Source organism: Carassius carassius, chromosome 38 (genome assembly GCF_963082965.1).
Source record: "Carassius carassius chromosome 38, fCarCar2.1, whole genome shotgun sequence".
Lineage (NCBI taxonomy): Eukaryota > Metazoa > Chordata > Actinopteri > Cypriniformes > Cyprinidae > Carassius > Carassius carassius.
This window is the reverse complement of record NC_081792.1, coordinates 3,047,833-3,064,580: the sequence shown is the minus strand read 5'-3', so window position 1 is coordinate 3,064,580 and position 16,748 is coordinate 3,047,833. Positions and strand designations below refer to the sequence as shown.

The 16,748-nt window shown below is 40.0% G+C and overlaps 1 non-coding gene across 1 annotated transcript; it reads right to left on the bottom strand.

Annotated features, from left to right (window-relative positions):
• Positions 1 to 6,155: 6,155 nt before the first annotated feature.
• On the bottom strand, positions 6,156 to 6,227 carry trnae-cuc (transfer RNA glutamic acid (anticodon CUC)). The gene has a single exon. It is a non-coding gene; the product is annotated as a tRNA-Glu (tRNA).
• Between the last annotated feature and the right edge of the window lie 10,521 nt (positions 6,228 to 16,748).

Here is a 16,748-nt window from a genome sequence, read left to right as displayed (position 1 = left end):
ATTAGTTGTTTTTGTTTGTTATTTTGGCCTTGTCGGCTCCTGAGGTAAAATCCCAAGGTAACATAAATCTGTTAATTTACTCAAATAAATACTGTTTCATACACTTTTCTATAACAAACCGTACTGTTGTTGTTGTTTTTTTTCATGTTAAGTCCTTTACCCTAGACGGGGCGTAACAATATTGTTAACGAAAACACCTGTACTGTACTCAGGACACTCAGAGGAATCCATTCATGTAAGTTTTATCCAATAATAATGTAAAATATGCATAAAAATGTATGTCCACGGGAGCACTTAGGAGGTCCCGCTGAAAAAATTGTAAATGGACATTTTCTAAAAAAAAAACTCCCATTAGCCATTTATTCAGCACGCCCTTCCTAATGGTTCCGTGGACAGATAAATTTTAGCGATTTCGTGGTTGAAGTCTCATCAGCTGTACTCTGCAAGCTCCGAAGAAACCATTTTTGTAAGTTTAGTCCCATAATACTGTAGAAATATGCATAGAAAAAATGTTGGATTTTTGTTAATGTGGTGAACGCTTCTACTCATCCAAGCCGGCCAGGGTGCACCCTCCCCGGCTAGAGAAGGCAGCTCGAGAGGGGTGGAAGTCAGAAGAAAAATCTTAGGTTGAGGCCTAGAGGAAACACCTGTACTGTACTTGTCACGCCTGGCTATGCAGTGCTGGGTGTGTCTCTCCCTGGCTTGGCCATGTGTGGGTAATCAAGCCTGAATTGCCTACTGCTGCTGTTCTGTGTCACTTTTAGGTGGAGCTGTTGCGATGGGCCGTGCCGTGCTAATTGGTGGACCGATGAGGGTGTCTTTAAAATCATTGCCTTTCAGTGGATTTGAGTCTCTCTTTCTGCTATTCCGGCCTGACGATGAGAGGCTGGCTGCGGCCGGCGCTTCTTGAACATTCTCCTTTTTGGCTTTCCATTTACTGACTTTTGTAAATCGATCTTTAATAAACCAGCATTATAATTAAATACTAAGTTCAGTGTGGTCTCCCCTATGTCAACTCTACATTGAGCCAAGTGGACTTGACATATGGGGGCTCGTCCGATAAGTTTTGATCCCGAATATTGGTACGTATAGTCTACTTTGTTTCCCACTGTCGGCTATGGTAGCGTAGTGCGGTGTGTAGCAACGTCATCGGTGTGATTTTGTTAATGAAATCAGTGGGCGTAGTTTTAGGCATGCCGGTTTTTCCGCCGGATGTTTTGTTTCGGGGAGATCTGCGCTGATCTTGTTGGTTTTGAATTTGGATTTGAGGTAAATTGGGTAGCATTATTTAGTAGATTAGAGTATTTAGTGTGATTGCTGTTTACGTAGTGGGGCGACTAAAATTTTGGAGCTATCGTTATCCCCGTGTTAGAGCGCTTTCGCGCTGGGATTTAGGTTTTTGTCACTGGAGTCTGGACCAGGGCACCGCCGTAGAGAACCGGCTGAATTGGCTTCGGTCGGGGCAGTACGTCTCTGTCGGTATTGGTGAGGAAATTATCCTGATTCTTGGACTCAGTGTGAAGATAGGGTTGTATAGTGGGGGGTAAATGTTTAGGGGGAGAGCTCCGTGAGTTGCTCTGCTGCTGGACCTGCTTTTTCACTTTGCAAAATTGTTTGTTTGTGGTTGTTTAAGAGGAATTGGAAAACGTACAGGTATATTGAATTAGTTTGGTTAATAGTGTATTGAAAATAGTCTGTACAATGAGTGTGTTGGAGGATTTTTTTGCTGCTCCTTCGGAGAGTTTGTTGGTGGAGCTAACAAAAGAGCAGTTGGCGAATGTTGCAGATTTTTATGGGTATAAACTGACACTGCCAAAAACAGCAAAGAAAGATAAATTGATAGATTTTATTCGTGATCGTTTGAAAGAAAATCAAGTGTTTCCTGACAACCCGCCTGTTTCAAGTCCCTCGGCTAAAAGTAACGAATTAACCTATGAGCAACAAAACATTTTATTGCAGATGCCATTGGATCAAAAGAGATGGGAATTTGAGCAAAAGAAATTGGAAATAGAACAAGATTTAGAACGCAAGAGAATGGAATCTATTGAAAGAGAAAAAGATCGTTTGTTTGAAAGGGAAAAACTGAAGCATTTGGAGTATGAACAGGAGCGGGCTCGTGAACTTGAACGCACCAGGCTTAAGCTGGTGGCTGAAGGTAGAGCCGGTGGAAATTCCACTCAGAAATCGGGTGTAGCAAATATGATAAAGTTTCTTCCAAAATTCAACGAACGAGATCCGGACATATTTTTCTCTTTGTTTGAAAATGTTTCTGCCGACCAGAATTGGAGTGACGAAGATAAGACGTTGCTTTTACAAACGGTATTAGTTGGGCGTGCACAAGAGGCATTTGTGGCACTGTCTTTTGTCGAAAGAAAGAGTTACCAATCAGTAAAAGAGGCTGTGTTAAAAAGTTACGAATTGATTCCTGAGGCTTATAGACAACGTTTTCGCAATTGGAGAAAGTCGGAAAAACAAACTCACGCTGATGTGGCCAGAGAGCTTAGTAGTTTTTTTAATCGCTGGCACACAGCGGAAGGGATTGATTCGTTTAATGATTTGTGCGATTTAGTTATTTTGGAACAGTTTAAGAACATTTTGCCCGAACAGATTGGTACATATTTAAACGAACATAAGGTGAAGACCGCTGCCGAGGCTGCTGTCCTCGCTGATGGATATGTGTTGACGCATAGAAATCATATGCAGGATTTTTCTCCGCGTTATGATAATCGCAAGGAAAATCGCCCCGTCCGCGTAAATGAAGGTTTTCCTGGGAGGTCTTATCCTGCGCCTCGTAATAGAACATGGGAACGTGATGCCGACAGTAAGTGCCATTACTGTTTTGAATTAGGTCATTGGAAAAAGGAATGTCCAGTCTTGAGTGCCCGTAATAAGAGTAAAGTAAGCAATGTCAAAGATGTTGCCTGTGCCTCGTCGATTCCCGCTGCGCAGTTGAGGAATGTTAAGTTAAATGGAACTCAAACTGATCCTGAACATTCTAACATGTTGTGTGATGAATCTAAAATCACAGTGTCTGATTACGCTCCTTTTATCACCGAAGGGTTTGTTTCACTGGTGGTAGATGCTCATAGGGTACCAGTTAAAATATTAGGTGACACTGGGGCTTCAGAGAGTTTCATTTGCCAGTCGGTCCTGCCTTTCTCCTCTTTGTCTGATATTGGGAGTTTTGTGTTGATTCGAGGAATTGGGCTTCAACCGTTTCCAGTGCCATTACATAGAATTCAGTTGCAGTCGGGGTTTGTGAATGGAGAGGTGACTATAACTGTACGTCCGACTCTACCGGTAGAAAATATTGACCTGATTATCGGAAATAATTTGGCGGGGGGTTGTGTGTGGCCGGAGATGTCATGTCCGTCCCCTGTGGTTAAAACAGTGGCTATGCCATCAGTTGAGCCGGACAAATGTCTTAAAGATTTTCCAGAGGTGTTCACTGCCTGTGCGGTGACGCGAGCAATGGCTCGTGCTCAGACAGTGAAACCATCTGATGTATCTAAGGCTAGTGCAGTTAAAGTGTTTGTACCAGATTTACCAGCACCATTGTCTTCTAGTGAGGTAATTGACTCATAGGAATCCATTCATGTAAGTTTTATGCCATAATACTAAAGAATTTGCATAAAAACGAGCGTTGAATTTTGGCACACATGTGCACCACAGGTGGTGCGCGTCTCACTGTTCATTAAATAGCAACTCTACTTAACTTTATTCATTTCAAATGAGTGCAATATTGTTAATGGAAACACATCTACTGTACAAAGCACGCTCAGTAGAGTCCATTCATGTAAATTTTGTCACATAATACTGTAGAATTTGCATAAAAATTTATGTCCACGGTAGCACTACGGAGGTCCCGCTGAATAAATTGTAAATGGACATTTTTTTTTAAAAACCTCCCATTTGCCATTTATTCAGCACACCCTTCCTGATGGTTCCGTGGACAGATAAATTTTAGTGATTTCGTGGTTGAAGTCTCATCAGCTGTACTCTGCAAGCTCCGAAGTATCCATTTTTGTAAGTTTTGTCCCATAATACTGTAGAAATATGCATATAGAATATGTTGGATTTTGGTTAATTTCACCAAAAGTGGTGCATGTTCATGTAGCGCCCCCTCCCCTCCTAGGTGTGTCCTGACCTAAGTTCTAATGGGTGGAGCACCAGGTTCCTTTTATTAGTGTCTCTCGACTATAATTTAAGCCCCCATCTCTGATACCAAGTTTTGAAGAGAGTTATTGGTTTCCTAAATAACTAATCTGAAACACGTATCCAAAAGGAACAATTTATTTAACAAACAAAAAAATATATATATATATATTAATAATAATAATAATAATAAGGAAAATACAATATATAATTATATTTATATATTAATAGGATGGTATAAATATCAGATATAAATATTCAGATGATATATATTAGCAACAACCAATAGGTAATTTCAATTTGAATAAGTACAGGTATTAATATTCAATACTGATAAACCAGTAATACATGGATTAGAATACTTAGAAAATCCCTTAGGGAAATATACGCAAGTTTACAAGTCTCAACACTATTTCGTTTCTCTTATTTGACACTATATGTACACTCTTTGCAACACAAACTGAGAATTATCAGTGAATAATAAATCCACTTAATTCGCTTACTACTTAGAGCACTGATATAACACTAGTAATCCCAGTAACACGTTTCAGCGTTTTACGAACTGTAACCGTAAACTTAATATACAGAAAAAAAAACAATAGTTAAACAGTGGGCCCACTCACACCATAAACACACTCAAACCCAACCTCGATGCAGGCCTGATTCGTTGCTTGGGTGCGTAGTGGCCTTTAAAATGCAAACTGGCCTCTTCTCTCTTCAATGAGCTAAAATAAGACCCATAAGCAGTACCTGTAAGTCCATACGCGGTCCCGATTCTCGTCAAACTCGGCTCGCACCAACTCCACTAACAGCCGTCGCTCCCTCGATGCCGGAGGAACACCCAACACTCCCGGTGGCTGGGCGTGCTATCCGGTTGCAGCTGTACAGTCCCTCGTTATCAGAGGACCTGTGAGCGCTTCCGGTGGCTCAACAGGGCTATATGATCTCCTCTTACTCTTCCCACATCGACATTATACGTGAAAACTTTGCATCAAACTGTTTTATATTTATATAACCCTCCCTGATAAGGGGGTTACACCCACCAAAATGTCACAAATTGTAGGCAATAAAATAGAAAGTTGCCTATGTGCTGGAATGTACAAAACTGATGACAAACATATGGTCAGACATACATACAGGGCCTTTCTTTAGAATAAATCAAGCAGGGGGCCTCTCCTCTCTAAGGAGGTATTAAAATTGTAATCATAAGGAAAAGTTTGACTATTGTGGAACTGCCCCATATAGTGTATATAAGGAGATACCAAAAAACATTCGAGAGATTTCCTTGCAAGGACTCTCGGCGTTGTTTTCCATAAAATAAAGTCTTTTCTTCTGAGAGAAAACCACTGACTGAGTGTGATTCTTCTGAGAACCGGTAGACGAAACTACATCAGCAACTTTGCGGATTAAAAATTGGTCTCACTTTCATTAATAACCTCACAATATGTCAATATTGTACCTTGACAGACCGACGATAGGCAGTTTTTCATGTCCCTTGAATGCATGCAACACTATTTATTTCTGTAAACCACACTGGCCAGATTATGGAAAGTGGCCCACAAGCTTGTGCCCAGTTAAAGCTGGCCAGTTCCCATATGGTCTAGCAGTTAGGATTCCTGGTTTTCTCCCATGCGGCCAGAAGTGACTTTTTAGACAGCAGTAGAGCTACAGAACCCTGATTGAGGTTCCGATGTCTATGGGGAGTCATGTAACATGCTTCGGTATTGCCATTCATCACACAAGCTCTCGGATAAGCTCGCAATTATCAGGGCTTACCTCCTGATAACAAGGTGAGAATAAGCAGACAGCAATGCTTGCCACTGTCACATCTAAAACCAACAACTCTGTAGCAATCTGGACTGTAGGTTGGAGTGTTGGCAATCATTAGGTCGCTGGTTCGACTCCAGCTCGAAGGAGGTCTTTTTTGGTTTGGAGCTGGCTTTCTCGCAGCTGTTAGCAGAGCTTGAATTCGCAGTCCACAATTGGAAGCCAAAATAGCTTTCCCTGACAGGGAATCGAACCCGGGCCGCGGCGGTGAGAGCGCCGAATCCTAACCACTAGACCACCAGGGAGGGGCTGGTGGGCTGGTGGGCTTACCTCCTGAAAACAAGGTGAGAATAAGCAGACAGCAATGCTTGCCACTTTCACATCTAAAACCAACAACTCTGTAGCAATCAGGGGTCTTTACCATTGGTGGGCCAGTGGTGCTCCATGTCACCTGTAGGTCGTGGTTATTCTTTGTTATGACAGCCAATCACGTTCCCGGCTGCTACCATGAAATTTATGTTTTAGCCAATCAGCGCTCGTATTGCAACCGCGAATTGGCCAATCAGCGCTCGTATCGTAACCGCGAATTAGCCAATCAGCGCTCGTATCGCAACCGTGATTCCGCCCAGTAACAACAAGAAATTGACCAATCAGCGCTCGTTCCTCAACCGTGATTCTTCATAGTAACAAGTTATCAATTGATAACGTCAAGAACCCCCGGAGACTTGCGGATCACGGCTGAAGAAGAAGATAAAGGTCATCGATTAATTTCTAACCAACATTTGCAATGTAAGTGAATCTTTTATCAATAAAAAAGTAACACTTACAATACTGGTGCACAAATATCCATTAATTTATACTTAACGAATGCACAGATAATCATGAGTTAATGTAAACGAATGAAGGACTAACTAAAACCATTAATTAATGATTACTACATCAGCAACTAATAAACAATCTATATGTTTCATAGATAAATTAATAAATACAATTTTATTAGTTAAATTTACTTTAATGTATTAGTTCCTTAATAACATTATATTAACTAATGACGTAAATGTATATTTTAATTACTACAGTGGCCAAAGCTATTTACTTCAACTTCCAGTTGTCAGCTTTAATTAATCATTAGCTAATGATTTTCAAAGGAATCATTTTATGACTTTACATGTTGAGGTAAAGAGCTATTAACCAATTGTTAATATGTTATTGTGGTTATGGATTTTTTTGGATGTACCTCAACAAGTAAAGTTAAAGTAATAACATAATGATATCTTTACAAATTATTATCTAATGATTCATTAATGATATAATTTTACACTGTTAGTTAATATAATATGTTATTAAGGAATGGATACATTATGACACATTTAACTAATAACAACAATTTATTGATTTCTTTATCTATTAATCATGTGAACATTTGTATTCACTGATGCTATCAAAAGTTCCTAAATTATCTTTCATTTTTAAATATTTTTTTCATTTTTAATATTTTTTAATTATTTCATTTAAATTATCTTTCTTTTCATTTCGCAGGGTTTACAATTTTTTTTAATATATATATATATATATATATATATATATATATATATATATATATATATATATATATATATATATATATATATATATATATATATATATATGTATATATATATATATATCTGAAACTAGCTGAAATATCACCTACAACTTTTTTTATTTAGTAACCTGACACCTTCATGACTAGCTTATCTTGGTTATAACATAAATTATTATTTGTGATTTACGTTTAATTCTGAATATATATTAGGTTGCTAAGTATGTTACATTGGAATAATTAATTTAGCAGAAACAAAGCCATAATTTCTTAAATCGGTAAAATCATTTTGTATCAATATGTTGTGTCAAATAATTTGTCTTTTACTGTACTTTAGTAAGTAGCCATGTAATAAGCGGGATAATATGCAGTCATTATTGTGAATAAAATCTGACAGGCTGACTAACAACACCCTGTAATAATTCCACAACTCAGTAATCCAGTAGAGACCTGATTTATTGATATGACATTTTAACATCAATCTAACAACAAAACAAAGAAAGAAAACATAACTATGGGCAGATATTATCAATGAACATTTAGACAACACAAAGCAAAACAGACTAGGAGAGGGAAAATAAAAATAAGATCACACAATGAAAACAATCTTACATTAATAATATGTATCCTGTTGTAATTTGCAGGTGTTTCGTTGGGGCTCATAGTCCTGCACAGTGGCCTGACTTCAACCGAGTGGTGGAGGCCATTTTCACAAGGCTCTGTGCTCTCTACCCAAACGTGGTGCGCTGTGACGGCGTGAGGGTGTCCCGCTTCACTGTGGTAGCATGTGCTCACAAGTACATCCAAGAGTGCATCCTCACCAATGCTAAGGTGATGAGTGAGACCACCATCCAGCTCCCAGAAGTGAACGCTGCAACAGTCACACAATGGTGAGTAAATAAGCATTGTCACCGCTAAGCCTAAACTTAAAGCAGCTAAGGGCTGATGTTACACGGCAACTTTTTTTGATCAATGCTGCTGGGCAACTTTGGTTAATATTGCCATCAACAGGCAACCAGGTAAGACACAGAGCGCAAGATTGATCTGAAGTATCCAGATTGAAATTTGTTACCCATTCTCAGTGGGGAACGTACCCAAGAAACACTTCTCAAAATTTTTTGTATCATCAGCCTTAATGTAACCATGGCTGCTTTGCAGGTCTAGAAACAAATCAACAAGAGTTCAACTTCTGTTTTCTTCTTCATTATGAAAGATAAGATTTATGACATGGATCAGCTGTCTTCAGCAGACTGCAAGAATCAATAATTCATAATACAATGTTAATCTCAATAAAGTAGCCATTTCACAAAAGCAGTAATACATTAGACGACTGCTGTGTGATCTCAGCTGTGTCATGCTGCTGCGTCATAGTCATGACAAATAGTAGTTGATCTTTTGTATTGCTTAAATGTTTATTAATATCTGTTGTTTTATGTTTCCCAGGTTCAGAAGGCGTGGCAAGTCACAGGAACAGGAGATTTTGAAGCAGGGTATCCAAGCCCCAGACGCACCCATGGCAGGACCCGAGACGCTTCCTGCAGCTATGCAGAAAGGACCAACTCTGTATCCAGACAATTTGGCTGAGCCTCACCTTTTTATCCTGCCACCAAACACTGCTGGGAAGGCAAAACTTAAGGGGAGGTCGCAACCCCAGGCCATCTCCCACGCTCCAACATAACATCAAGGCCTTCCTGTCATTGCATCAGCACTACTCATCTCTCTCCCTTTCATTTTACCATCTGTGCAGCTTCCTACAGTGAAAGGCACTTAAGCGCCATCCTCTACAGGTACCTCACAAGTGATGTTCTTCAACCTCCCATTACCTTCAGCTTTGCAACCATCAGCTCAGACACAGACATCCGGTCAAGATGTTCCTTACTCCACTCAGCAATACAGAAAGAGAAAACTGGAGAGGGAGCACACTGGAACTGTCACAAGAAAATATGTGAAGAAGACAGACATCATTCTTTGCAGAAAGTGTAACAAAGAGAGAAAGCCACCATCACATATTCAGTACTTTGGCAACTGGTTCTGCAAAGAGTCTGAGACTCAATCATATGGTGAATGGAGGGCTGTGCTGCAGGAACGAGGTTATAGATGAAGAAAAAAGGGAAATGGCAACCCTCCAGCTTCTTAAAACTGCTATTTCAGCACGTGATATTTTTATTTGGTAACTTAATGTTTGCTTTATAGTGCAATTTACAAGTCTCCAACAATGACAGCTTTCTCTAAAATGTGTAATTACTGTGTGTTTCCTCTGCTGCATGCCTCTGTTGGAAAAATATTTGATACCATTATATATATATGGTATGTTTATGTTTTTATTATTATCATTATTTTGGTTTTGGTATATTTGATTTACTATTTTTTTAGGGGCGAATATGTCATAATTGCACTACTGTGGTCCATTTTTGTTTTGATTTACTTTTTTTTGGCTAACATGTCAAAATTGCACTACTGTGGTAAATGTTTGTCTTGGTTTACTATTTATTATTTTCTTAGTCTGATGTCAAAATTGCACTGCAAATGTTTGTTTTGGTTTGATATTTATTATATTTTTACACTGATATGTAAAAAGTTTACTACTGTGGTAAACATTTTTGGTTTACTGTTTATTATTTTAAATTGATGTGTCAAAATTGCACTACTGTTCTAAATATTTTATTGGCTTTAAAATGTATATGGAGATTAAAAGGGTTGTTAATATTTGCCCTCACACTATTGTTGTTGTGTTTGTTTTGGTTTGATATTTATTATATTTTTTACACTGATATGTAAACACTTTACTACTGTGGTAAACATTTTTGGTTTACTGTTTATTATTTTTAATTGATGTGTCAAAATTGCACTACTGTTCTAAATGTTTTATTGGCTTTAAAATATATATGGAGATTAAAAGGATTGTTAATATTTGCCCTCACACTATTGTTATTGTGCCTTTTTGTATTCTCACAATATTTGTAAATGCATATAAATTTGCACTGCTGTTATAATTTTTTTATTGACTTTATATTTGCAAATTAAAAGGTTGTTAATCTTAATCTTTGCACTAGTAATGTTTTTGTGCCTATTTCTCACTGTATTTGAAGTTGCAAATTTTTTTAAGTATTCCAGTATTACATAACAATAAAACACACACACACAAAAACAGGGACTTTCAGAATAAGTCAGAAAATATAATAATATAATGTTATACTGTAAAAAATAATATATTATACTGTAAAAAAATGAGTTAGTTAGCGCTGCGTTATTCATGTATTTTGTTGTGAAAATGCACAAAAACACAAATCATGTATTTGTTGCAATGAATATTCACGTTTTGTCTGTCAAATCATTTCGACTTTTTTTTATCCAGTGACAGCTTGATGCTTTTGTCCATATAAGGTATTTCCTGTAGCGTGCGTCACATAGTGGTCACGAGCTGGTACTTTTACGAGTCTGTTTTGGACTTTGTGCGAGAGAGTGAGAGAGTGAGAGAGACGCCCTCCGGCGTCCGGTATGAATGAAACATACACAACGTGAGAGTGTTTACTTTGGACAGTTCCCAAATTAAAGTGGGGGGGGCGAATTTACGTGCGATTAAATTACGGGGGAGAATGATGATTACGTACGCGTGCATCAGCAGCGTCAAAGCGGACACATTCCAGGAATTCCATCACTGTTCGGAGTGGGCCGCGAACTCGCGTCCATATGCGTCTTTTAGGATCTTTACCTCGACTAATGGGCGCCGGCCTTGGCGCAATGGATAACGCGTCTGACTACGGATCAGAAGATTCTAGGATCCACTCCTGGCTGGCTTGCTCTGTGCTTGTTTTTCTCCGGCTTATTTTGTTGTTGTGTTTTTTTTCTCTTCTCCAAAATCCAGAAGAAAAGGCAAATCTTCAGGCATTCTTCTTTTTTTCCAAAAAAGACATATTCTGCACACCCTTTCCGATGTCTAGGGAAGACACGGACATGCTTCGGTATTGCCATTCGTCTCACAAGCACTCCGACAAGCTCGGCGATTATAGGGGAAATAAACTGCTTGCTGGCAGCCAATTGATTTTCGAATGAACAATTTCATCGCTACTCTGTAACTGCTTCATTACTTTGAAGGGTGTAATGCCATGTTGTTTTGATGTCACGGGCTTGCCATTTTGAAGCCTTATCACTAATTGCCACCTGGACATTGAGAATAAATTGTAATCTGCATCAAACTGAACGAGCGAATAATCAGCAACTTTGTGGATAAAAAATTGGTCTCACTTTCATTATTAACCTCACAATATGTCAATTTTGTACCTTGACAGACCGATGATAGGCAGATTTTTATCTAGATAACGGTTGCAATGTGTGTTTTCAGATGCATGACACAAGTATTTTCACCTGGACAAGAGCTTAATTACCAGTTCAAGGTATCAATTCAGCAATCACAGGAATCTGCCCAAAAAAACTGAACCCCCGGGGTGAGTAAAAAAAATAGATCCCTTGAATGCATACAACACTATATAAATCAGAAAACCGTCCTTTTGGATAATTCTTGTTTTGCCAAATTATTATCACATTGTTACAGTCGCAGACCTCCGCTGGTAGAGCGGAGGACTGTAGGTTGGAGTGTTGGCAATCCTTAGGTCGCTGGTTCGACTCCGGCTCGAAGGAGGTCTTTTTTTCAAGTGCTCACCATTTTTTTGGTTTGGAGCTGGTTTTCTCGCAGCTGTTAAGAGCTTGAATTCGCAGTCCACAATTGGAAGCCAAAAGAGCTTTCCCTGACCGGGAATCGAACCCGGGCCGTGGCAGTGAAAGCGCCGAATCCTAAACACTAGACAACCAGGGAGGGGCTGGTGGGCTGATGGGCTGGTGGGCTTACCTCCTGAAAACAAGGTTAGAATAAGCAGACAGCAATGCTTGCCACTTTCACATCTAAAACCAACAAGTCTGTAGCAATCAGGGGTCTTTACTATTGGTGGGCCAGTGGCGCAATGGATAACGCGTCTGACTACGATCAGAAGATTCTAGATTCGACTCCTGGCTGGCTCGCTCTGTGCTTTTTTTTCTCCGGCTTATTTTGTTGTTGTGTTTTTTTTCTCTTCTCCAAAATCCAGAAGAAAAGGCAAATCTTCAGGCATTCTTCTTTTTTTCCAAAAAAGACATATTCTGCACACCCTTTCCGATGTCTAGGGAAGAAACGGACATGCTTCGGTATTGCCATTCGTCTCACAAGCACTCTGACAAGCTTTGCAATTATAGGGGAAATAAACTGCAGGCTGGCAGCCAGTTGATTTTCGAATGAACAATTTCATCGCTACTCTGTAACTGCTTCATTACTTTGAAGGGTGTAATGCCATGTTGTTTTGATGTCACAGGCTTGCCATTTTGAAGCCTTATCACTAATTGCCACCTGGACATTGAGAATAAATTGTAATCTGCATTAAACTGAATGAGCAAATAATCAGCAACTTTGCAGATTAAAAATTGGTCTCACTTTCATTATTAACCTCACAATATGTCAATTTTGTACTTTGACAGACCGATGATAGTCAGATTTTCATCTAGATAACGGTTGCAATGTGTGTTTTCAGATGCATGACACAAGTATTTTCACCTGGACAAGACCTTAATTACCAGTTCAAGGTATCAATTCAGCAATCACAGGAATCTGCCCAAATAAACTGAACTCCCGGGGTGAGTAAAAAAAACAGATCCCTTGAATGCATACAACACTATATAATTCAGAAAACCGTCCTTATGGATAATTCTTGTTTTGCCAAATTATTATCACATTGTTACAGTCGCAGACCTAAAGCAACAGGCCACTACAAGATCCTGCGCCCACACTGACCACATGTATGTAAAGTGCGCCAGAAGCCAATGGCCAGTTCAAGGTTTCCAAATTCCATATGGTCTAGCGCTTAGGATTCCTGGTTTTCACCCAGGCGGCCCAGCTTTGACTCCCGGTATGGGAACGCATGCTCCTTTTTGATTCCCTCCTCAAAAATCCAGCACATCTTCCTGCACCAGAAGTGACTTTTTGCCCAGCAGTAGAGCTACAAGACCGTGATATGTCGAGGTTCTGTCTAACACTTTGCCCCTTCGATAGCTCAGCTGGTAGAGCGGAGGACTGTAGGTTGGAGTGAAGCCAAAAGAGCTTTCCCTGACCGGGAATCGAACCCGGGCCGCGGCGGTGAGTACAACACTATATACAACACTATATAGTTTTTTACAATCACTTTGCTACTATTTTCAGAACCTTGATGTCATTTTTCACAACTCTAGACACAAAACTCAAAAGGGTTATCACTTGTAACACAGGCTGTCTAATGTTCAAAACATTGCCTTGCGCATTCACATCTTTAAAGAAATCTTGCACTTGCACAATCATTGGTTCAAAACACAACTTTACTGTGAAATACCATTGAAACATAACTATAGATCACCCACACACAAGCAACTGATAGTTTCATTGTTCGTACAATCATTAAATATTGTAGAACAAAATAGGTGATACAGGTTTGATTATGGTACTACATGTACAGTAAATACATCTCTGTAAAAGTACTGCAGTAGTAGAGAGAATACTACAGACACAGTGGAATCATTGAACAAAGTTTGTAATATATTGATGCAAAACACTACAGTACTGTACAATTACAACATAGGTTTATTTGAATCAAAGCAAAAATAATTAGCTATGAAATTGAAACCCACCACACCATCTTCTGATATAGCCGCACACATGGTAATGTTAGCCGCACGTTGTCCAGGTACTTGGATGGTTTCCCGCTGGCCAATGAAATTCCGACCTCTCCTCCTTGTCTTGGCCAGATTAAAACCTGCCTCATCCAAATATATGAATTTGTGATGGTCATCATCAGCATCCAGCTCCATCACCCTCTGAAAGTACATTTTAGAAAGAGATTTAGAGATTACTGTACAATGTAGAATTTTTGGGAATGTTTTTACAACAGCCATCTTGAAACAGAACTTACCTGAACATACTCAGTCCTTATTTGCTTCACTCTGTCTGCATTTCTTTCGAAAGGCACACGGTATAGTTGTTTTATAGATACCTGGTGCCTTTTCAGTATGCGTGCAATAGTTGGCAAACTTATGGATCCCACATTGTTGAACATGTCTTCATTGTCCATGATATGCTGGCGAATTTCTGTAAGGCGAATATCATTTCCGGCCCGAACCAAATCAACCACAGCCTGCTCTTGTTGGTCAGTTAGAAAGTTGCCTCTGCCTCCACTATTTGGCCTGGTCACAAAAGTACTGTCAATCCTGTAAATAGTCTGAAAAGGTGGTACAGTATTTGGGGCCATAGACACAGTGTCTGATGAAGCATTATGATAAAATATTAGGCTACATCCATGGATATTGTAGTCTAATTGGTTCATGCTCCGCGCTAATTGGTGACAATGAATCTCGTTATCTTGAAACGTTCATGATTTACAGTAAACATGGAAGATTGTTTGTGTGTTTCCATACTAAGAGTAATGCAACAGTTACTTATCATTTTGAGCAGTTGTATCAATTGATAGTTAGATCATTGTAAGGAAATGAATAGACACTCATTTGAAATGTAATGTGTGGATTGCCTTTTGAAATAGTAGCACTTTGATGTTAAGTTGTGTCATACTGAACAGGTGATTTTTGTTGAATGAACAAATGATCTAAGTTTTATGTGTATTGTATCCAAGCAATTGAGAAAAGGGTTAGAGTTTTGAAAAATGTGCATTTTGATCATCGGTTGTGAGTTTTGTGTCTAGAGTTGTGAAAAATGAAATCAAGGTTCTGAAAATAGTAACAAAGTGATTGTAAAAAAACTGTAATTCAGAAAACCGTACTTTTGGATAATTCTTGTTTTGCCAAATTGGACTCAGTTCACTTCGAACGACTCAGCAACAGTGTGGAAAAGTCTAAAAAAGATCACCAATTACAAGACCCCCTAGCACTGTGGAAAATCAACGACTGGCAGACGATCTGAACGAGTTTTACTGCAGGTTTGAAAGAACACCCATCACCTGCCCTGAACGTCTCTCCACACAATCGTTCACACCAATAACAACTCCTGCAACCAACCCTGAATGCCTCTCCACACAACCGTTCACACCATTTTCAGCTCCTGCAACCCATCCTGAACACCTCTCCAATCAAGCACTCTAACCATTCACACCTCCTGCATCCACACCTACACCTGAATTACAGATCAGCGAGGATGCGGTGCGCCAGGTCTTCCGGAAGCAGAAAAGGAAAAAAGCACCAGGCCCAGATTGTGTTACACCAGCCTGTCTGAAATCCTGTGCTGACCAGCTGGCCCCCATCTTCACACAGATCTTCAACAGATCGCTGGAGCTGTGCGAAGTCCCTTCATGCTTCAAACGCTCCACCATCATCCCCGTCCCAAAGAAACCCAAAATTACAGGACTAAATGACTACAGGCCTGTGGCTTTAACATCCGTAGTCATGAAGTCATTTGAAAAACTGGTGCTGTCCCACCTGAAGGACATCACTGGACCCTTGCTGGATCCTCTTCAGTTTGCCTACAGAGCAAACAGGTCTGTGGACGACGCAGTAAACATTGGACTGCATTATGTTCTGCAACACCTAGACAGACCGGGAACCTATGTGAGGATCCTGTTTGTGGACTTCAGCTCGGCTTTTAACACGATCATGCCAAACCTCCTCCTGCCCAAACTAACTCTCCGTGCCCACCTCCGTCTGTCAGTGGATCAACAGCTTCCTGAAAGACAGGCAGCAGCTAGTGAGGCTGGGAAAATACACATCCAGCACCCGTACAATCAGCACCGGAGCTCCCCAGGGGTGCGTTCTCTCCCCACTGCTCTTCTCCCTGTACACTAATGATTGCACATCTAAGGACCCCTCTGTCAAGCTCCTGAAGTTTGCAGATGACACCACACTCATCGGCCTCATTCAGGATGGTGACGAGTCTGCTTACAGGCAGGAGGTTAAAGAGCTGGCTGTCTGGTGCACTCTCAACAACCTGGAGCTTAACACGCTCAAAACAGTGGAGATGATTGTGGACTTCAGGAGAAACCCCCCTGCACTCCCCCCACTCACCATCATGAACAGCACTGTGACTGCAGTGGAGTCATTCAGGTTCCTGGGCACCACTATCTCTCAGGACCTGAAGTGGGACATTCACATTGACTCCATTGTGAAAAAGGCCCAGCAGAGGTTGTACTTCCTTCGCCAGCTGAGGAAGTTTAACCTGCCACAGGATCTGCTGAAACAGTTCTACTCC